The sequence below is a fragment of the Heptranchias perlo genome, chromosome 5 (genome assembly GCF_035084215.1).
Source record: "Heptranchias perlo isolate sHepPer1 chromosome 5, sHepPer1.hap1, whole genome shotgun sequence".
Taxonomy (NCBI): Eukaryota; Metazoa; Chordata; class Chondrichthyes; order Hexanchiformes; family Hexanchidae; genus Heptranchias; species Heptranchias perlo.
Genome location: NC_090329.1, coordinates 20,945,908 through 20,968,177, shown reverse-complemented (window position 1 = coordinate 20,968,177; position 22,270 = coordinate 20,945,908). Strand labels below are relative to the sequence as shown.

The 22,270-nt window shown below is 47.3% G+C and overlaps 1 protein-coding gene across 1 annotated transcript in view; it reads right to left on the bottom strand.

The window, feature by feature from the left end:
* The window catches only part of col21a1 (collagen, type XXI, alpha 1), a 315,698-nt gene that overhangs the window by 156,237 nt on the left and 137,191 nt on the right, over positions 1-22,270 (bottom strand). The gene's annotated exons all lie outside the window — the stretch shown is intronic.

Here is a 22,270-nt window from a genome sequence, read left to right as displayed (position 1 = left end):
TTTTAAAATTATTAACACACTACATATTCCTTAACACAATTATTTTAATTAATCTGTAATATTTAAAGATTTGAAAACCTGAATATAAATTAATTTTTAGTGTAAAATATCTATTATTACTTTTGCTATCAAAAGACTGTTCCACTGATTATATCATGAGTTGATTCTCAATTATACCCCTTACATTATCCATTCATGATGTGGAGATGCCGGTGATGGACTGGGGTGGCCAAATGTAAGGAGCCGTACAACGCCAGGTTATAGTCCATCAGCTTTATTTGAAATCTCAAGCTTTCGGAGCTTTGCTCCTATGTCAGGTGAGTGCAGGGTTCCATAAAGGCACAGCATATATAGTCAGAGAACAATGCCTGGTGATTACAGATAATCTTTCCAACTGCCCGTTATCACACCTCGGCAGAGAGATAATCACAGCAATCAAAGGAGTGGATGGTGTTCAGACAGGGAAACATTACATCCAAGAATACTGAATACACAAGCGGTCAGATCACAAAGACAGAGAAAGAAAGAGAGAGAGAGAGAGATCCGAAAGGCAGAGAGAGAGAATGACCAGTTGTATTAAAAACAGATAACTTTTTTTCGCTGGTGGGGTTACATGTAGCGTGACATGAACCCAAGATCCCGGTTGAGGCCGTCCTCATGGGTGCGGAACTTGGCTATCAATTTCTGCTCGACGATTTTGCGTTGCCGTGTGTTTTGAAGGCCGCCTTGGAGAACGCTTACTCGGAGATCGGAGGCTGAATGTCCTTGACTGCTGAAGTGTTCCCCGACTGGGAGGGAACACTCCTGTCTGGCGATTGTTGTGCGGTGTTCGTTCATCCGTTGTCGCAGTGTCTGCATGGTCTCGCCAATGTACCATGCTCTGGGGCATCCTTTCCTGCAACGTACGAGGTAGACAACGCTGGCCGAGTCACAGGAGTATGAACCATGTACCTGGTGGGTGGTGTCCTCTCGTGTGATGGTGGTATCTGTGTCGATGATCTGGCATGTCTTGCAGAGGTTGCCGTGGCAGGGTTGTGTGGTGTCGTGGACGCTGTTCTCCTGAAAGCTGGGTAATTTGCTGCGAACGATGGTCTGTTTGATGTTAGGTGGCTGTTTGAAGGCGAGTAATGGAGGCGTGGGGATGGCTTTAGCGAGGTGTTCGTCGTCATCGATGACATGTTCAAGGCTGCGAAGAACATGGTGTAGTTTCTCCGCTCCGGGGAAGTACTGGACGACGAAGGGCACTCTGTTGGTTGTGTCCCGTGTTTGTCTTCTGAGGAGGTCGATGCGATTTTTCGCTGTGGCCCGTCGGAACTATCGATCGACGAGTCGAGCGTCATATCCCGTTCTTACCAGGGCGTCTTTCAGCGTCTGTAGGTGTCCATCGCGTTCCTCCTCGTCTGAGCAGATCCTGTGTATTCGCAGGGCCTGTCCATAGGGGATGGCCTCTTTGACGTGGTTAGGGTGGAAGCTGGAAAAGTGGAGCATCGTGAGGTTGTCCGTGGGCTTGCGGTAGAGTGAGGTGCTGAGGTGCCCGTCTTTGATGGAGATTCGTGTGTCCAAGAATGAATCTGATTCTGAGGAGCAGTCCATGGTGAGTTTGATGGTGGGATGGAACTTGTTGATGTTATCGTGTAGTCTCTTCAGTGATTCTTCGCCGTGGGTCCATAGGAAGAAAATGTTGTCGATGTATCTGGTGTATAGCGTTGGTTGGTGGTCCTGTGCAGTGAAGAAGTCGTGCTCGAACTTGTGCATGAAAATGTTGGCGTATTGGGGTGCGAATTCGGTCCTCATGGCTGTTCCGTGTGTTTGGGTAAAGAACTAGTTATCGAAGGTCCAGGATGAAGCGGATGAATTGTAGGATGGCGTCTGGAGATTGGCTGTTGTTGGTGTTGAGTACTGAGGCTGTTGCAACGATGCCGTCATCGTGGGGGATACTGGTGTAGAGTGCCGAGACGTCCATTGAGGTGAGAAGTGTTCCTGGTTCAACTGGTCCGTGGGTGCTGAGTTTTTGTCGGAAGTCTGTAGTGTCGCGACAGAAGCTGGGGGTTCCCTGTACGATGGGTTTCAGGATGCCCTCGACGTATCTAGAGAGGTTCTCACACAGGGTTCCGTTGCCTGATACGATAGGACGTCCGGGTGTGTTGGCTTTGTGTATCTTTGGGATGAGAGCGCGTAGGATGCTTTGGAGGTCTGGATCGAAGGTCTTGATCAGTTTGTTGAGCTGGTGGGTGTGTTCTTTGGTCGGATCTGCGGGTAACCGTCTGTAGTGTTCCTGGTTGTCCAGTTGTCGGTATGCTTCTTTGCAATAGTCCGTTCTGTTCTGTATGACGATGGCTCCTGCTTTGTCCGCTGGTTTGATGACGATGTTGCGGTTGGTCTTGAGAGCGTCGATGGCGTTGCGTTGTGCTCGGGTGACATTCTGGACTGTCTTGTGAGTGCAGCTGATGAATCTGGCGTTGACGCATCTCCTGACAGCTTGAGCATACATGTCAAGCTTAGGGCAGCGACCCTCCGGAGGAGTCCAATTTAACTCTTTCTTCTTCGGTTGCTGTACTGCGGATCCCTCTGTCTGCTGTTCCGGATCGTTGATTGTCTCATTGGGTTCGCTGCTGAAATCTTGGGATTTGTGGAAGAATTCCCGGAGCCTCATTCTCCTGATGAATTCCTCTGTGTCCGCCGCGAGACCGATGGGGTCCATTTTGGTGGTGGGGCAGAAATTGAGCCCTCGGCTGAAAACTTCAATTTCGTCTGGTTGAAGGGTGTGGTCGGACAAATTGACGATGGACTTCCCTGTGGTTGCAACCATGGTACCGGGGGAGGTTTGGTTGATGCTGGTGGTGATGCCGAGTTTCTCAAGCTTCCTGCTCTTGGTTTTCATGTAGGCAGCATAGTTCCGTTGTCTTGTAGCTGGTCGGCTGTGTCCTGAGTACAGGTTGAGAGTATGGACTCTATCTTGGTTTCGAGGTTACGGCGTCTGCTGTAGAGTTGGTGTGCGAGATGGTTGCGGAGTGTGCGAGAGGTACGACGGCAGAGTCTCTCAGCGTAGTCTGAGTTGTATGTCGACTTGAGTGGGTTCATGATCTGTAGTCCTTTTGGGATCTTGTCTGCTTTCTTGCAGCTCTGTAGAAACTTGGGGCGTCATTTTAGCACCCGCTATCGGGTGCGTTCCTGGCGGAGGGGCTCCGAAAATCGGAGAATCCCAGAGCTGGACTGGAGCCCACCCCGAACCCGCGCACTTCCGGGTTCCCCGCTGACGCGCCGGCGTGCGCGCGCAGCCCCCGCTGGTGGGAATCCCGCAGGCAATTAAAGCCAGCGGGATGCCACTTGAGAGTATTTACCGTGGTATTTGAGGTCAGTAACAGACCTGATTAAAGGACTATGTGAGGAGGGGTTGGATTTTAGAGCAAACTGGGACTGTTTCCTGCACTGGGGGAAACACTCCCAGGTCAAATGGACGTGTTGCAGCTGTCAGCCTGTGGCAGCTGCAAAGGTCCATTTGACAGGTGGGGGGGGGGGGGAGACCCTCACCCATTGCAGGAGGCCACTCTGTCACTTGGGACAAAGTTTGGCCTCCACCACCCTCCTCCTGACAGTCAAAGTCACCAACCTGCATACTTACCCCGGGGTCCGGAGACATGTACCTACCTTGCGGGCCCCCTCAGATGTACATCTTGCGGATGGGGGCCGCCGTAGCTGCAGTCATGACCTCCTCGGAGGGCGAACAGCATCACCAGCCTCACCAGCCTTGCCATCCACGCCGTCCGCCTCTGACACGTGGAGCTCCACAACAGAGTGCTGTGACACATCCACCTGAACAGCAGGAGGGAGGGCTACCGCAGAGAGAGATGTGTCGCAGAGGGCACTACCCTCGCCACAGGGTCCACAGACCGAGGCTCAGCTTCCTGGACCTCTCTGAGCAGCAGTGCACATGGAAGCTCAGAGTCACCCGACATGTAGTCGTGGACATCTGCAGCCTCTTTCATGCCGAGCTGCTCCTGGCTGGCCCGAGCACCATCTTCTTACCTGTCGCTGTCAAAGTCACCACTGCCCTCAACAACTTCTCCTCCGCATTCTTCCAGGGTGCAACCGGGGACATCGCCGATGTCTCTCAGTCGTCTGCGCAAAAGAGCCCTGCAAATACACCTACACCCACTCTGCAGTGACACAATGGGTGGCATCAGTTGTGGGTCCTCATAGTGATCCTCAGGAGAGGGCATTATTGCACAAGCCAGACAGGATTCGCGAAGACATGGCAGTAGTGGTGCCAATATAATATGTAATGTGAGTTGGTCAGAAATTCAATATAAGTAACACCCGTGACAAACCCTCAAACACCCTTGTGCATCCCCTTCATGCTCACGACACGTTTGCCTTACGCTGCCTACTGCACATACGTGATGCATGCCCTGTGGCTGCAGCACAGGTAGTGGCAGGTTGAGTGAGGCTGACCGTGAAAGAGATGCACGAGAGGGTGAGTATGAGATAGAGCCATGAGATTGTATGAAGATTGGGAGTGGCGGGATGAGTACTGGCGAGGTGAGTAGGTGCAGGTAAGCTGAGGATGAGGTTTGAGTGGGTATGACAGAGTAGTGTTGGCAGTGCTGAAGGAGATGTGGGGTGGGGGCAGTGATGTGGTAGACGGAGTGTCGGGGAAAGACCACGTGTACTCACTTTGGCTGACCTACTGAGGTCATTGGAGCGCCTCCTGCACTGTATGCAGGTGGGCGATATGTTGGTTGCGCTGGTGACCTCCTCTGCCACCTCGAGCCAGGCCTTCCTGGTGGCAGAGGCAGGCCGCTTCCTCCCGCCCGCTGGGAGGAAGGTCTCTGTCCTCCCCCTCCTCCTCACCCCATGTATTGATACCTGGAGTGAGGCATCATTAAACTGGGAGCAGCCTTCCCCCTGGGCTGTAATTTTTTCTATTTGTTGCAGCATCTGTCAGTGGAGGACTGCCCCTTTAAATAGAGCGCCTCCAGCTGACAGATCGTACTGCGCATGCACAGATCAGCAGTGGGGAACCCGGAGGAGCAGGTAAGTGAATCCAATTAGTGGATTGTCTGCTACAATCGCGCGGGAAGCTGACTAATTTCACCGGGCGCATTACCCACGTGCCCGATAGCCCCCCCGCCGAGAACCCGCAGCCCTGCTAACATCTGACCGCTTGTGTATTCAGTATTCTTGGATGTAATGTTTCCCTGTCTGAACACCATCCACTCCTTTGATTGCTGTGATTATCTCTCTGCCGAGGTGTGATAACGGGCAGTTGGAAAGATTATCTGTAATCACCAGGCATTGTTCTCTGACTATATATGCTGTGCCTTTATGGAACCCTGCACTCACCTGACGAAGGAGCAAAGCTCTGAAAGCTTGTGATTTCAAATAAAGCTGTTGGACTATAACCTGGTGTTGTACGACTCCTTACAATTATCCATTCAGCTCAGTGTATTATTTTATGGAACACATCATGCAACAATTCGACAATATAGTTGAAGTTGCAGATTCAGGATTCTGCATTTTTGATGCAGACTTTAATTATGGACTAGGAGTAGAATTTATGAGGAGTGAATTGAGATACTGGAACTATTTCCACTGGAGCAGAGAAAGTGGAAATTTATTAGTGTTTTTTTAAAATTCTGAAGAGTTTTGATAAAGTGAGTAGACAAATACTATTTTCAATACTGGTTGGAGAATCAGTAATGAGAAGTCATCAATTTAAACTTGTCACTAAGTAAGTGAAGGGAGAGGTTAGGAGAAGTGTCATTATGTAGAGGCTTGTTGCAGCATTGGATGCTTTGCCACAGGAAGTGGTTGAGGCTTTGCAGCTTTTTAAGGGAAAATTGGATAAATATCTGAAGCAGAGGAATATGCAAGGCTATTGGGAAAAGATGACGCAGTGCGATTAGTTTTGGATTGCTCCAGCAAGAGCCAGCATAGGCATAGGTGGGGAACAGTGGAAGTCCTCAGCATTGGCACCGTACTCATGAAGTCTTATGGCTTCAGGTCAAACAAGATCAAGGAAACATCCTGCTGTTCACCACCTACTGCCCCCTCCCCATTTACTGGTGAGGGGTATGGTAGCATAGTGGTTATGTTACTGCACTAGTAATCCAGAGGCCTGGTACTAATAATCTGGAGTTATGAGTTCAAATCCCACCACGGCAGCTGGGGAATTTAAATTCAATTAATTAAATAAAATCTGGAATTAAAATACTAGTATCTGTAATGGTGGCCGTGAAACTACCAGATTGTTGTAAAAACCCATCTGGTTCACTAATGCCCTTTAGGGAAGGAAACCTGCCATCCTTACCCAGTGGTGGCCGATATGTGACTTCAAACCCACAGCAATGTGGTTGATTCTTAATTGCCCTCAGAAATGGCCCAGCAAGCCACTCAGTTGTAAAATCTTGCTTAAAAAAAAAGTCATAAGAATAAAACCAGATGGTGGACAGACCACTTGGCACCGGACACGACAAAGACAAACCAAGCCCAGTTGACCCTGAAAGGTCCTCCTCACTAACATCTGGGGACTTGTGCCAAAATTGGGAGAGCTGTCCCACAGACTATTCAAGCAACAGCCTAACTTAGCCATACTCACAGAATCATATCTTTCAGCCAACGTCCCAGAATCTTCCATCACCATCCCTGGGTATGTCCTATCCCACCGGCAAGGCAGACCAACTAGAGGTGGTGGTACAGTGACATACAGTCAGGAGGGAGTGGCCCTGGGAGTCCTCAACATTGACTCTGGACCCCATGAAATCTCATGGCATCAGGTCAAATATGGGCAAGGATACCACTCATGTCACTGAGCGGCTTCAGGGCATTCTCAAGGGGGAGGGTGAGCAGGCAGAGGTCGTGGTCCACATTGGGACCAATGACATAGGTAGGAAGGGAGATGAGGTCCTGCATCAAGAATTTAGGGAGCTAGGTAGCAGATTAAAGAGCAGGACCTCAAAGGTTGTAATCTCTGGATTACTCCCAGTGCCACGGGCTAGTGAGTATAGAAATAGGAGGATAGAACAGATGAATGCGTGGCTAAAGAGTTGGTGCAGGAGGGAGGGTTTCAGTTTCCTGGATCACTGGGCCTGCTTCTGGGGAGGGTGGGACTTGTACAAGTCGGACGGGTTGCATCTGAACCAGAGCGGGACAAATATCCTTGCGGGGAGGTTTGCTAGTACTGTTGGGGGGGGGTTTGAACTAACTTGGCAGGGGGATGGGATACAGAGTGGAGCTACAATAGGGGGTGATGTGCAGCCAAATATTGAGAAAAAACAAGTCAGCTTGGAAGACAGGGCAAATATGTAAGAGCAAGGCTGGATGGCATCTATTTTAATGCAAGGAGTCTTGCAAATAAGGTGGATGAACTGAAGGTGTTGATAAACACATGGGAGTATGATATTGTTGCTGTCACAGAGACATGGTTGAGGGAGGGGCAAGACTGGCAGCTCAATATTCCGGGGTACAGAATCTTCAGGCGAGACAGAGGGGGAGGTATAAGAGGAGGGGGGGTCGCAATATTAATTAAAGAATCAATTACTGCCATAAGGAGGGATGATATATTAGCAGGTTCCTCAAATGAGGCCATATGGGTGGAGCTTAAAAACAAAAAGGGGGCAAGCACTTTGATGGGAGTGTACTATAGGCCCCCAAACAGTCAGGGGGAGATAGAGGAACAGATATGTAGGCAAATCTCAGAAAATTGTGCAAATAATAGTGTAATAATAGTGGGGGATTTCAACTTCCCCAATATTAACTGGGATACTCCGAGTGTAAAAGGCTTAGAGGGTACAAAATTCTTAACGTGCATCCAGGAGAGCTTTTTGAGCCAGCATGTAGAAAGTCCTACAAGAGAGGGGGCGGTACTGGACCTAATTCTAGGGAATGTGGCCGGCCAAGTGGAAGAAGTGCTAGTAGGTGAGCACTTTGGTGACAGTGACCATAATTCAGTGAGATTTAAGGTGGTCATGGAAAAGGACAGGGAGGGGCCGGAAATAAAGGTTCTAAATTGGGGGAAGGCCGATTTTAATAGGATAAGGCAGGATCTGGCCAAAATGGACTGGGATCAGCTGCTTGTAGGAAAATCCACATCGGAGCAATGGGAGTCTTTCAGAAGGGAGATTGAGACCATACAATGGCAACATGTTCCCGTAAAGGTCAAGGGTGGTTCCAAGAACTCCAGGGAACCTTGGATGTCAGGGGATATACGAGAATGGATTAGGAAAAAAAGGAGGGCTTTTGGCAGATACAAAAGGCTAAGGACGGAGGAAGCCCTAGAGGAGTACAAAAAGTGCAGGGGGATACTTAAAAAGGAAATTAGGAGATCAAGGAGGGGCCATGAAAAAACACTGGCGAGCAAAATAAAGGAAAATCCTAAGATGTTTTATAAGTATATTAAGGGTAAGAGGATAACTAGGGAAAAAATAGGGCCCATTAGGGACAAAAATGGCAATCTGTGTGTGGAGCCGGAAGATGTAGGAGGGGTTCTAAATGAATTTTTTGCATCTGTTTTCACTATGGAGAAGGACGACGTAGACAGAGAAATACGACAGGGGGACTGTGATATACTCGAACATATTAACATCGAGCGGGAGGAGGTATTGGCGGTTTTAGCAGGCCTAAAAATGGATAAATCCCCAGGCCCGGACGAAATGTATCCCAGGCTACTGTGTGAGGCAAAGGAGGAGATTGCGGGGGCTCTAACACATATATTCAGGATGTGGAGATGCCGGTGATGGACTGGGGTTGACAATTGTAAACAATGCTGGACTATAACTTGGTGTTGTAAAATTGTTTACATATATTCAGAACCTCTCTGGCCACAGGGGATGTGCCAGAGGACTGGAGAACCGCTAATGTAGTACCATTATTCAAGAAGGGGAGTAGGGAAAAACCGGGGAACTACAGGCCAGTGAGCCTAACATCAGTGGTAGGAAAATTATTGGAAAAAATTCTGAAGGACAAAATTAGTCTCCACTTGGAGAAGCAAGGATTAATCAGGGATAGTCAACATGGCTTTGTCAAGGGAAGATCATGTCTGATTAATTTGATTGAATTTTTTGAGGGGGTGACTAGGCGTGTGGATGAGGGTAACGCAGTGGATGTGGTATACATGGATTTCAGTAAGGCCTTCGATAAAGTCCCGCACAGGAGACTGGTCAAGAAGGTACGAGCCCATGGAGTCCAGGGTGCCTTGGCACTTTGGATACAAAACTGGCTTAGTGGCAGAAGGCAGAGGGTGATGGTTGAAGGTTGTTTTTGTGACTGGAAGCCTGTGGCCAGTGGGGTACCACAGGGATCTGTGCTGGGGCCCTTGCTGTTTGTGGTCTACATTAACGACTTGGATATGAATGTAAAAGATATGATCAGTAAGTTCGCTGATGATACAAAAATTGGTAGGGTGGTAAATAGCGAGGAGGATAGCCTCAGTCTGCAGGACGATATAGATGGGTTGGTCAGATGGGCGGAACAGTGGCAAATGGAATTTAACCCGGAAAAGTGCGAGGTGATGCACTTTGGAGGGACTAACAAGGCAAGGGAATGCACAATGAATGGGAAGACCCTAGGCAAGACAGAGGGTCAGAGGGATCTTGGTGTGCAAGTTCACAGATCCCTGAAGGCGGCGGAACAGGTAGATAAGGTGGTAAAGAAGGCATATGGGATACTTGCCTTTATTAGCCGAGGCATAGAATATAAGAGCAAGGAGGTTATGATGGAGCTGTATAAAACACTGGTTAGGCCACAGCTGGAGTACTGTGTGCAGTTCTGGTCGCCACACTACAGGAAGGATGTGATCGCTTTGGAGAGGGTGCAGAGGAGATTCACCAGGATGTTACCAGGGCTGGAGCGCTTCAGCTATGAAGAGAGACTGGGAAGATTGGGTTTGTTTTCCTTGGAGCAGAGGAGGCTGAGGGGGGACATGATTGAGGTGTACAAAATTATGAGGGGCATAGATAGGATGGATACTAAGGAGCTTTTTCCCTTCGTTGAGGGTTCTATAACAAGGGGACATAGATTCAAGGTAAAAGGCGGGAGGTTTAGAGGGGATTTGAGAAAGAACTTTTTCACCCAGAGGGTGGTTGGAGTCTGGAACTCACTGCCTGAGAGGGTTGTGGAGGCAGGAACCCTCACAACATTCAAGAAGCATTTGGATGAGCACTTGAAATGCCATAGCATACAAGGCTACGGACCAAATGCTGGAATATGGGATTAGATTAGACTGGGCTTGATGGCCGGCGCGGACACGATGGGCCGAAGGGCCTCTATCCGTGCTGTGTAACTCTATGACCTCCTACTGTCCTCCCTCAGCTGATGAATCAGTCCTCCTCCATGTTGGGAAGCACTGAGGGTAGCAAGGGCACAGAATGTACTCTGGGTGGGGGACTTCAATGTCCATCACCAAGAGTGGCTCGGTAGCATCAACTACTGACCGAGTTAGCAGAGTCCTGAAGGACATAGCTGCCAGACTGGGACTGCGGCAGGTGGTGAGCGAACCAACACGCGGGAGAAACCTACTTGACCTCGTCCTCACCAATCTAACTGTCGCTAGATGCATCTGTCCATGACAGTATTGGTAGGAGTGACCATCGCACAGTCCTCGTGGAGATGAAGTCCCGTCTTCGCACTGAGGACACATCCAACACGTGGCACTATCACCATACCAAATGGCATAGATTCCGAACAGATCTAGCAGCTCAAAACTGGGCAAAAGACAAGGCTGAAGCGTTTGCAACCATCTTCAGCCAGAAGTGCCGAGTGGATGATCCATGTCGGCCTCCTCCCAATATCCCCACCATCACAGAAGCTAGTCTTCAGCCAATTCGATTCACTCCACGTGATATCAAGAAACGGCTGAGTGCACTGGATACAGCAAAGGCTAGGGGCCCCGACAGACTTGTGCTCCAGAGCTAGCCACGCCTCTAGCCAAACTGTTCCAGTACAGCTACAACACTGGCATCTACCCGACAATGTGAAAAATTGCCCAGGTATGTCCTGTCCACAAAAAGCAGAACAAATCCAATCTTGCCAATTACCTCTCAATCATCAGCAAAGTGATGGAAGGTGTCGTCGACAGTGCTATCAAGCGGCACTTACTCACCAATAACCTGCTCACCGATGCTCAGTTTGGGTTCCGCCAGGACCACTCGGCTCCAGACCTCATTACAGCCTTGGTCCAAACATAGACAAACATAGCTGAATTCCAGAGGTGAGGTGAGAGTGACTGCCCTTGACATCAAGGCAGCATTTGACCGAGTATGGCACCAAGGAGCCCTAGTAAAATTGAAGTCAATGGGAATCAGGGGGAAAACTCTCCAGTGGCTGGAGTCATAGCAAAAAGGAAGATGGCAGTGGTTGTTAGAGGCCAATCATCTCGGCCCCAGGACATTGCTGCAGGAGTTCCTCAGGGCAGTGTCCGAGGCCCAACCATCTTCAGCTGCTTCATCAATGACCTTCCCTCCGTCATAAGGTCAGAAATGGGGATGTTCGCTGATGATTGCACAGTGTTCAGTTCCATTTGCAACCCCTCAGATAATGAAGCAGTCCGTGCCCGCATGCAGCAAGACCTGGACAACATCCAGGCTTGGGCTCATAAGTGGCAAGTAACATTCGCGCCAGACAAGTGCCAGGCAATGACCATCTCCAACAAGAGAGAGTCTAACCACCTCCCCTTGACATTCAACGACATTACCATCGCCGAATCCCCCACAATCAACTTCCTGGGGGTCACCATTGACCAGAAACTTAACTGGACCAGCCATATAAATACTGTGGCTACGAGAGCAGATCAGAGGCTGGGTATTCTGCGGCGAGTGACTCACCTCCTGTCTGCACAAAGCCTTTCCACCATCTACAAGGCACAAGTCAGGTGTGTGATGGAATACTCTCCACTTGCCTGGATGAGTGCAACTCCAACAACACTCAAAAAGCTTGACACCATCCAGGACAAAGCAGCCCGCTTGACTGGCACCCCATCCACCAACAGAAACATTCACTCCCTTCACCACCGGCGCAATGTGGCTGCAGTGTGTACCATCCGTAGGATGTACTGCAGCAACTCGCCAAGGCTTCTTCGACAGCACCTCCCAAACCCGTGAACCTCTACCACCTAGAAGGACAAGGGCAGCGGGCACATGGGAACAATACCACCTGCACGTTCCCCTCCAAGTCACACACAATCCCGACTTGGAAATATATCGCCGTTCCTTCATCGTCGCTGGGTCAAAATCCTGGAACGCCCTTCCTAACAGCACTGTGGGAGAACCTTCACCACACGGACTGCAGCGGTTCAAGAAGGCGGCTCACTACCACCTTCTCAAGGGCAATTAGGGATGGGCAATAAATGCTGGCCTTGCCAGCGACGCCCACATCCCATGAATGAATAAAAAAAAGCATAGGCATGATAGGCCAAACAACTTCCTTCAGCGCTGTAAACATCTATGGTTCCAATTTAAATACATGGTGCTAGCTCAAAGTTAATTTTAAATTATGGTTGCACAGTGGATTTACTGCATCAATTAGGTCTGCAAAGTTGTTTTATTCAGGATGTCGCCATTCATTATTCATTTTTTAAATTAACTTTGAAAATCAATGGATTGTGGTTAAAAATTGAAAGGACACAATGCCCTTATTGACCTTAACGGGTAGCAAAATTAGACGATAGGTCAAGTCAGAAAAAAAATTGAGAAACAAATAGAGGCTGAAATGGAATTGGTACAATAATACTCCTTTCGGGCACGGTGCCATAGAGTAGGAAGCCACCGCTTTCTACTCTTGATTCCACAAAGGGTGTTCATTATCTCTACTTTGCTGTCATTGAACAGGTGCAACAAAGAGAGAACAGATACTTCACTACAAAAACACCTGCCACTTGAAGTGTATAAATAAATAAAACAAACGAAGATTGCTGCCAGCAGCTCCATAGCACAATAAGAAAACAGATGATTGTACGGTAGTAATCTGATCTGACGATTTGCCCGAGCAGAATGAAATCTTCGTCTCAGTGCTCAACAATCAGATTCCAGTTACAATAACCAGAAAGGAATCGGTGAAAATCTCTATAGGAACAGTGGTCTGAGAAAACATTCCCATACCTTTATTAGAAGCACATCACCATCTTGAAGGCAATGGTTAAATTACTCTATGTAGGTTAATGGATCCATTAATATAGCAGAGAGAGGAATTTCATAAGAATATGTTCATAAGGTAATGGGGGTGAATTCCTTCACAGTGTTCAGCGCATTAGCAGTGTGTAAATGGCGCAGAAAGCTTCAATGGAAGTAATCTCCGCCACTTGTGTGCCTATAAAATGCTCCCCACAAGTGCCCTCATGCTTCTTGAGAAAGCTGTGATCCGTCGATTCCTACTGGTCTCATCTGCATATATCAGAATGACAGCCCATGATGTTGCAGCTGTGAGTTTCCTGTGCTTGCAATGTTAAAATATTTTGGGTAACTTAGACTGAGATTTATGAGTTGCAGCAGCTGCCAGGCATCGGTTGGTACAGGCAGAATTAAAGAGATTGTGAGCTTGAGGAATCTGGAAACTTCAAACACTGATTTCTGCAGCTTAGAAATGCTTTTTAAAGCATTTTTTTGGCATTCTACCAAAACACAGGATTTGCTTCTCACAGGGACAGACCACCGACAGATTTTTGGACCCCCCTCTGTTCCTACCTGCAACCAGGGGTTCTCAGGACCAGATATGGTTGTATATTATTATGATAGAAGAGATTTTGGCAGCATTTACTGCAAGAGGCATCACAGCACATGTCATCACAGAAAGCTTCTCTTCTGTGAAACAAAGTCAACTTTGATACCACATTCTGACCTCAATCTTCCTCACTTTCAAATAAAAAGATAATCCCTCCAACCACTACCCATCCTACCACATGACAACACATCAGTCCTCTTTGCCCCTACACGACTGTACTGATCATCATCACCTGAGTGAAGATGTCAGTGCCTCGAAAGTGCCCCTTCCCTCTATGACTCTAATCTTCATCAATAACAAAGTGCCATTGTGCACATTCTGTTTTATTACAGTGAATTCAAAAGTGCACTCAATCAACCTACTCTTTCTTAACATCATGCTTCTCCTGGGTGGCTACACAGGCCTTTTTTTTAATGGATTCTCGTGCTTCTTCTCGGTGCCACCTTAGGGTCAGGATCACTGCTCATACTCTACCAAAGATTCATGGGACTGAGGCGTCCCTCATCTCAAAGCAGCTGGTTCCTGATAGGGAAGTGCTACAGGCGGCATCTCTGGAACTTGCTCTTGGTAAGTCTGGTTTAGCCTCCCACATTCCACTGGTGCTGTGATCTAAGGTGAGAAGCCGGTGGCCTGAGATGTGCTGCTTGTCCTCGAAGGGGTGGTGGTGGGGGTTATAGGTGGGGTGCCCCCTCTGGTGGTCTGCCTTTAGTGGGCATTGTGTACCAATTTATCCTGCAAGAAGATAGAGTGAATGGGGATAAGGCTAGCAGTTGGGGAGTGTGTGCCTAATGGCATGGGAGAGGTGAAGTAAGAGATGGAGCAGTATGAGGCTGTTAAAGTGAAGTAAGGAGTTTTCGGGATCTGCATGTAATTAATTGCTGTGAGGGCTGCTTGATAGTGAGCCAGCACCACTCTGAACCGGAGTGCTGTGTCAAGGGTTAGTTGTGGAAGTGTTTATTGGTGCCCAGGGTGGGCAAGGAAGAAAGAGAGCACCCAGTGGGTTACCTTGCCAGACCTGTTGAGGTTGTTTAACATTTTGCTTCAGTGTTCTGCAGTTCTTGGGCTGAGGACATTGGCAATCAGTGCCAGTTCCACCTCCCTCCAGGAAGCACGTGTTACATTTCTGAGTGGCTTTGGAGTGAGTGCCTCCTTCCTTTGATCTCCTCAAGAAGGGCCTAGAGGTCCCCATCAGTGAAGTTCTGTGTTAGGGCCTGATTGGGGCCCTGCACTGCTGCCCTCTGGGTCCAGGTGGTTTCAGAGTAGTTATCATTTTGTGTAAGTATGATAAAAAATATTGGTAAGACATGCAGTGAAGTTATTAGAGAGTGAAGTGAAAGAGCCAAGCATTGACTCTGTCTTATCTGTCTGTTGCTGAAGCATGCAGGCTGAATTGTCTTTTTAAAGGCTACACAGAAGTTTCCAGGTAGTTCAGCTGCTTACACCCGTTTTACACGGGTCTTACACCAATGGGAATTCGAATGAGCAGACCGAGGAAACCCACATGTAGCTCCCTCTGTAGGAGGGCGCAATATTTTTTTAAAAAGGGGCGACAGTGGAGTGACTAATTTTGAGGAAACTCTAGGCCAACATTTCTCACAGCAATTTCCAAGGTGTAAGGGAGACTATATATGACCAGTGCCCTTGTATTATTTTTGTTTCATCCAGTCATAATAAGGTGCAAAGTCCCCTTTCACTTACTTCTGATACAAAAACTTTTTTTTAACAACATAGGCAGCTTTCTGGCCCACTTTTCTATTTCCTACTCATTGAGAAAAGCAGGCTGTACCATCAGCTGTCTGTCCAATCAGTAAAAAAAAGCTCACTAGCAGTACAACAGTCCATAAGTGGTGCTCTGTACATGTATTTTACACAGAGGTCTGCAATCCCCAATCCAGACGACATGAGCTGGCGGTATTAACTGCAAATTTCCTGTGCACATTACTACACACAGGCTGACTACACTGCGAGTGCAGTATAATGACGTACCAATCATCCGGGAGCACATACCACTTGTATCTTGCATCCAAGAAAAAAAAAATCAAACGCATTACCTCTTACAGGAAGCAGTTAGTGTTGCGGAGATGAATGATACATTTCTAGACTAACAGTATTTAGTGTACTTAGCTATGAAAACATGAACAGATTATATAGGGTTGGATTTTCCTGTTGTTGACTGTAGTGCAGCAGGATGGGACGTCTGACTGCCAGCTTGATCCCATCCTTACCCAACCTATTTTGCTGCATTGGGGCTCATTAGGTATGCAGCGTGGGCTCCCAGAAGGATTCCTGCTGCCAAGAGAGATCCCGACAGGACAAGAGCGGAAAATTCTCCTGGTGCTGTAGTGAGGCCGCCGCGGAAGAGGTGGAGGCAAGTTAAATCAGGATTTAAATTTATTTTCATGTCTTAAAAGGTGTATGGAGCCTATGGAACTTAAAACATTTACAATCACCAGGGAAAGGGTTTTGATAAAAATATTAGAACTAAAAGCTGACAAGTCCCCAGGTTCTGACGGACTTCATCCTAGGGTCTTAAAAGAAGTGGCTGCACAGATAGTAGATGCATTGGTATTAATTTTCCAAAATTCACTAGATTCTGGAAGGGTCCCATCAGATTGGAAAATAGCGAATGTAACTCCTTTATTCAAGAAAGGAGGGAAACGGAAAGCAGGAAACTACAGGCCAGTTAGCTTAACATCTGTCATAGGGAAAATGCTAGAATCTATTATTAAGGAGGTTATAGCAGGGCAGTTAGAAAATCTCAATGCAATCAGGCAGAGTCAACACGGCTTTGTGAAAGGGAAATCGTCTTTGACTAATTTATTAGAGTTCTTTGAGGAAGTAACAAGCAACGTGGATAAAGGAGATCCTGTGGATATGGTGTACTTGGATTTCCAGAAGGCTTTTGACAAGGTGCCACATCAAAGGCTACTACACAAAATAAGAGCCCATGGTGTAGGGGGTAACATATTAGCATGGATAAAGGATTGGTTAGCTAACAGGAAACAGAGTGTAGGTATAAATGGGTCATTTTCGGGTTGGCAAGATGTAACGAGTGGAGTGCCACAGGGATCAGTGCTTGGGCCTCAACTATTTACAATTTATATCAATGACTTGGATAAAGGGATCGAATATATGGTTGCTAAATTTGCTGATGACACAAAGGTAGGTAGGAAAGTAAGTTGTGAAGAGGACATAAGAAATCTGCAAAGGGATATAGACAGGTTAAGTGAGTGGGCAAAAATTTGGCAGATGGAGTATAATGTGGGAAAATGTGAACTTGTCCACTTTGGCAGGAGGAATAGAAAAACAGTATATTATTTAAATGGAGAGAGATTGCGGAACTCTGAGGTACAGAGGGATCTGGGTGTCCTAGTACATGAATCACAAAAAGTTAGTATGCAGGTATAGCAAGTGATTAGGAAAGCAAATGGAATGTTGTCATTTATTGCAAGGGGAATGGAATATAAACGTAGAGATGTTTTGCTACAGTTGCATTGGTGAGACCACATCTAGAATACCGTGTGCAGTTTTGGTCTCCTTATTTAAGAAAGGACACAATTGCTTTAGAGGCAGTTCAGAGAAGATTCAACAGGGTTATCTTATGACGCAAGGTTAGGCCTGTATACACTGGCCACTGGCGTTTAGAAGGAGAGGTGATCTTATTGAAACATATAAGATCCTGAGGAGACTTGAAGGGATATGATACTGAGAGGATGATTCCCCTATTTGGGAGAGACTAGAACTTTTTTTTTATTCATTCATGGGATGTGGGTGTCACTGGCAGGGCCAGCATTTATTGCTCATCCCTAATTGCCCTTGAGAAGGTGGTGGTGAGCTGCCATTTCTTGAACAACTGAGCAGCTTGCTAGGCCATTTCAGAGGGTGATTAAGAATCAACCACATTGCTGTGGGTCTGGATTCACATATAGGCCAGACCAGCTAAGGATAGCAGGTTTCCTTCCCTAAAGGGCATTCGTGAACCAGAATGGGTTTTTACAACAATCTAGTGCTGTTTTTTTAAAATTAATTGAATTTAAACTCCCCCACTGCTATGGTAGGATTTGAACTAATGACTCCAGACCTCTGGATTACTAGTCCAGTAACATAACCACTATGCTACCGTACCCAATACAGGGGCCACAGTTTAAAAATAAGGGGTCTCCCATTTAAGATGGAGCTGAGGAGAATTTTTTTCTCTCAGGGGGTCGTGAGTCTGTGGAACTCCCTTCCCCAGGGAGTGGTAGAGGCAGGATCATTGAATATTTTTAAGGCTGAGTTAGATAGATTCCTGATTAACAAGGGAGTCAAAGGTTATAGTAGGTAGACGGGAAAGTAGGGTTGAGGTCATAATCAAATCAGCCATGATCTTATCAAATGATGGAGCAGGCTCGAGGGGCTGAAGGGCCTACTCCTGCTCATAATTCGTATGTTCGTATGTGGAGGGAGAAAAGGCCACCATGAGGCCCCTTCCCTTCATCCTGCAACTGTGGGGTTACCACGGTGTCAGCTGTGGCTCAGTGGGTAGCGCTCTTGCTTCTGATTCAGAAGGTTGGTGGGTTTAAGCCCCATTCCAGAGATTTGAGAACAGAATCTAGGTTGACACTCTCAGTGTAGTACTGAGGGAGTGCTGCCCTGTCAGAGGTGCTGTTTTTCTGATAAGATATTAAATTGAGGCCTCTTCTGCCCTCTCAGGTGAACATAAAAGATCCTATGGCACTATTTTGAAGGAGAGCAGGGGAGTTCTCCCTGGTGTCCTGGCTAATATTTATCCCTCAACCAACATCACTAAAACAGATTATCTGGTCATTATCTCATTGCTGTTTATAGGACCTTGCTACATTGCTGTGCTGCATTTCCTATGTTACAACAGTGACGATGCTACAAAAGTACTTCACTGGCTGTAAAGCTCTTTCGGATGTCCTGAGGTCATGAAAGGAGCAATATTAATGCAAGTTTTGTTTCTTTTTCTTTCTTTACCACAGGAACTGCTGGGATTTGCAGTAAGCAGAGAAATGGGGCAGCTTACCAGACCCCGCTTCCTTGCTGACATTTACATGCAGTGGGTAGCAAAAGGGCTGGAGGAGAGAGAAGAGAGAGGCCCTGGCAGAAAATTGGTGGTGGTAGGCCCCATCGCCCAATTTTCCCTCATGTTCCACGCTATCTCGCACCAAATCATTAAGGAAAATCCAGCTATCCAGGGACAAACGTTCAAATGTTATACATGGATCAGAACTCTATGAAATGGTGGTCAACTGTAATCAATTTGGCGCATTGAAATAATATGCTTGAATCAGAATGACATTGCACTCTACTGATTCAGACATAATTAAAATGTGCTTTAGATAGGACATTGCTTATACCAGACATTTGTATGTAGATGTGATAGTAATTCAGAGTAATCTATCCCAATGCTTCAGCTGGGAATAAATAGCTAAACATGTTAGCTGAAAATGCAACTGGAACTATTTTGGCTTGTGGTATGAAAGGTATATTGAAAAGTTATGAATTCAATTAAAATGAACAAAGTTTAAGTAAGTATACTAATTATTACCATATAAAATGTGGTATTTAGTATACATTTGCTGTACAATTTAGAGACTGCATGTATTTTTTTCAATGATTTCTGTGAAATGGTTCCAATTCATTATATGATGTACATTTCATTTTACCTCCAGTTCCACATCAATCATTATTGAAAAGTTAAAGCCAACACCTGTTTGGCTAAACCATGGTCCAAATATTGAATATGGAATGGTAAAGAGATTAAATTACTGCAAAGGCTTGGAAGATACAACCAGCTTGAAAAAGAGCCTAAAATAGAACCCTATTTAACCATCATAGGGAAACATTTTAAACATGAGCGAATCTCTGGTGGCCTTGCTCATAATGAGTTGGAGGATACCAATTCGTTCTGGCCTGTTTTAACTGATGGTGCAGTTCCAACAAGCGCCTGAACCAGGAGACCTGAGGCTCGACAGAAATTGGGCCTCAGACCTCATTGTAACCCACGGCAACCGGCGAGCTGCCTCTGGAGATGTGACAGGCACCTGCAGCACAACGGTTGCCATGGGAACAATGTCGGCCGGCTGCCTCGTCTCAACATTGACTCTGGGCTTCATGGCTTCATGTCAAACATGAGCAAGGAAACCTCTTGCTGATTACTACCTACCGCTCTCCCTCAGCTGATGAATCAGTACTCCTCCATGTCAAACAACACTTGGAGGAAGCACTGAGGGTAGCAACGACACAGAGAATACTCTGGGTGGGAGACTTCAATGTCCATCACCAAGAGTGGCTCAGTAGCACCACCACTGACCGAGCTGGCAGAGTCCTGAAGGACATAGCTACCAGACTGGGCTTACGGCAGGTGGTGAGAGAACAACACAAGGGAATAACCTACATGACCTCGTCCTCACCAATCTACCTGTTGCAGATGCATCTATCCATGACGGTATTGGTAGGAGTGATCACTGCAGACTCCTTGTGGAGACCAAGTCTCTTCATCACACTGATGACACCCTCTATCATGTGGCACTAAATGGGATAGGAACATAGGAAGAGGGGTAGGCCATTCACCTCCACAAACATGTTCCGCCATTCAATTAGATCATGGCTGATCTGTCTTAGCTTCATTTGCCAGCCTTGGTTCCATATCCCTTAATACCCTTGCCTAACAAAAATCTGTCAAGGTAGATTAAGAACAGATCTAGCAGCTCAAAGTTGGGCATCCATGAGGCGTTGAGCCATCAGCAGCAGTAGAATTGTATTCCACCACAATCTTTAACCTCATGCCCCGGTATATCTCTCACATCATTATCAAGCCAGATGACCAACAATGAGGATAATTAAGCAACTAATGGGAGGAGGAGGACCCATAAACTTCCCCATCCTCAATGATGGCGAAGCCCAGCATATGAGTGCAAGTGACAAGGCTAAAGGGTTTGCAACCATCTTCAGCCAGAAGTGCTGAATGGATGATCCTTCTTGCCTCCTCCCGATATCCCCACCATCACAGCCAATACAATTCCACTTCCTCAGCCAATACAATTCACTCCACATAATATCAAGAAACGGCTGGGTGCACTGGACACAGCGAAGGCTATCGGCCCCAACAACATCCCAGATGTAGTGCTGAAGACCTGAATTCCAGTACTAGCCAAGCCCTTAGCCAAGCTGTTCCAGTACAGCTACAACACTGGCATCTGCCCAACAATGTGGAAAATTTCCAAGGTATGTCCTTTCAACAAAAAACAGGACAAATCTAACCCATTTGCGACTGGATGTGGCAGGACTGCTGAGCTTTGACCTGATCCATTGGTTGTGGGATCACTTAGCTCTGAATATAGCATGCTACTTGTACTGTTTAGCATGCACATCGTCCTGTGTTGTAGCTTCACCAGGTTGGCACTTCATTTTCAGGTAGGCCTGGTGAATGCTCTTCAATTCTGCTCATCTAGTCCAATTAGCCTACTCCCAAACATCAGCAAAGTGATGGAAGGAGTTATCTACAGTTCTACTAAGCGGCACTAGTACAAAGGAAGATGGTAGTGGTTGTTGGAGGCCAATCATCTCAGCCCCAGGGCATTGCTGCAGGAGTTCCTCAGGGCAGCGTTCTAGGCCCAACCATCTTCAGCTGCTTCATCAATGACCTTCCCTCCAACATAAGGTCAGAAATGGGGATGTTCGCTGATGATTGCACATTGTTCAGTTCCATTCGCAACCCCTCAAATAATGAAGCAGTCCGAGCCCGCATGCAGCAAGACCTGGACGACATCCAGGCTTGGGCTCATAAGTGGCAAGTAACATTCGTGCCAGACAAGTGCCAGGCAATGACCATCTCCTACAAGAGAGAGAGTCTAACCACCTCCCCTTGACATTCAACGGCATTACCATCGCCGAAACCCCCACCATCAACATCCTGGGGGTCACCATTGACCAGAAACTTTACTGGATCAGCCACATAAATACTGTGGCTACAAGAGCAGGTCAGAGGTTGGGTATTCTGCTGACTCCCCAAAGCCTTTCCACCATCTACAAGGCACAAGTCAGGAGTGTGATGGAATACTCTCCACTTGCCTGGCTGAGTGCAGCTCCAACAACACTCAAGAAGCTTGACACCATCTTGAACAAAGCAGCCCGCTTGATTGACACCCCATCCACCACCTGAATCATTTACTCCCTTCACAACCAGCGCACCGTGGCTGCAGTGTGTACCATCCACAGGATGCACTGCAGAAACCCGCCAAGGCTTCTTCAACAGCACCTCCCAAACCCCCTCTGCCACCTAGAAGGACAAGGGCAGCAGGCACATGGGAACAACACCTCCTGCACGTTCCCCTCCAAGTCACACACAATTCCGACTTGGAAATATATCGCTGTACCTTCATCGTCACTGGGTCAAAATCCTGGAACTCCCTTCCTAACAGCACTGTGGGAGAACCTTCACCACACGGACTGCAGCGGTTCAAGAAGGCGGCTCACCACCACCTTCTCAAGGGCAATTAGGGATGGGCAACAAATGCCGGCCTTGCCAGCGACATCCACCTCCCATGAATGAATA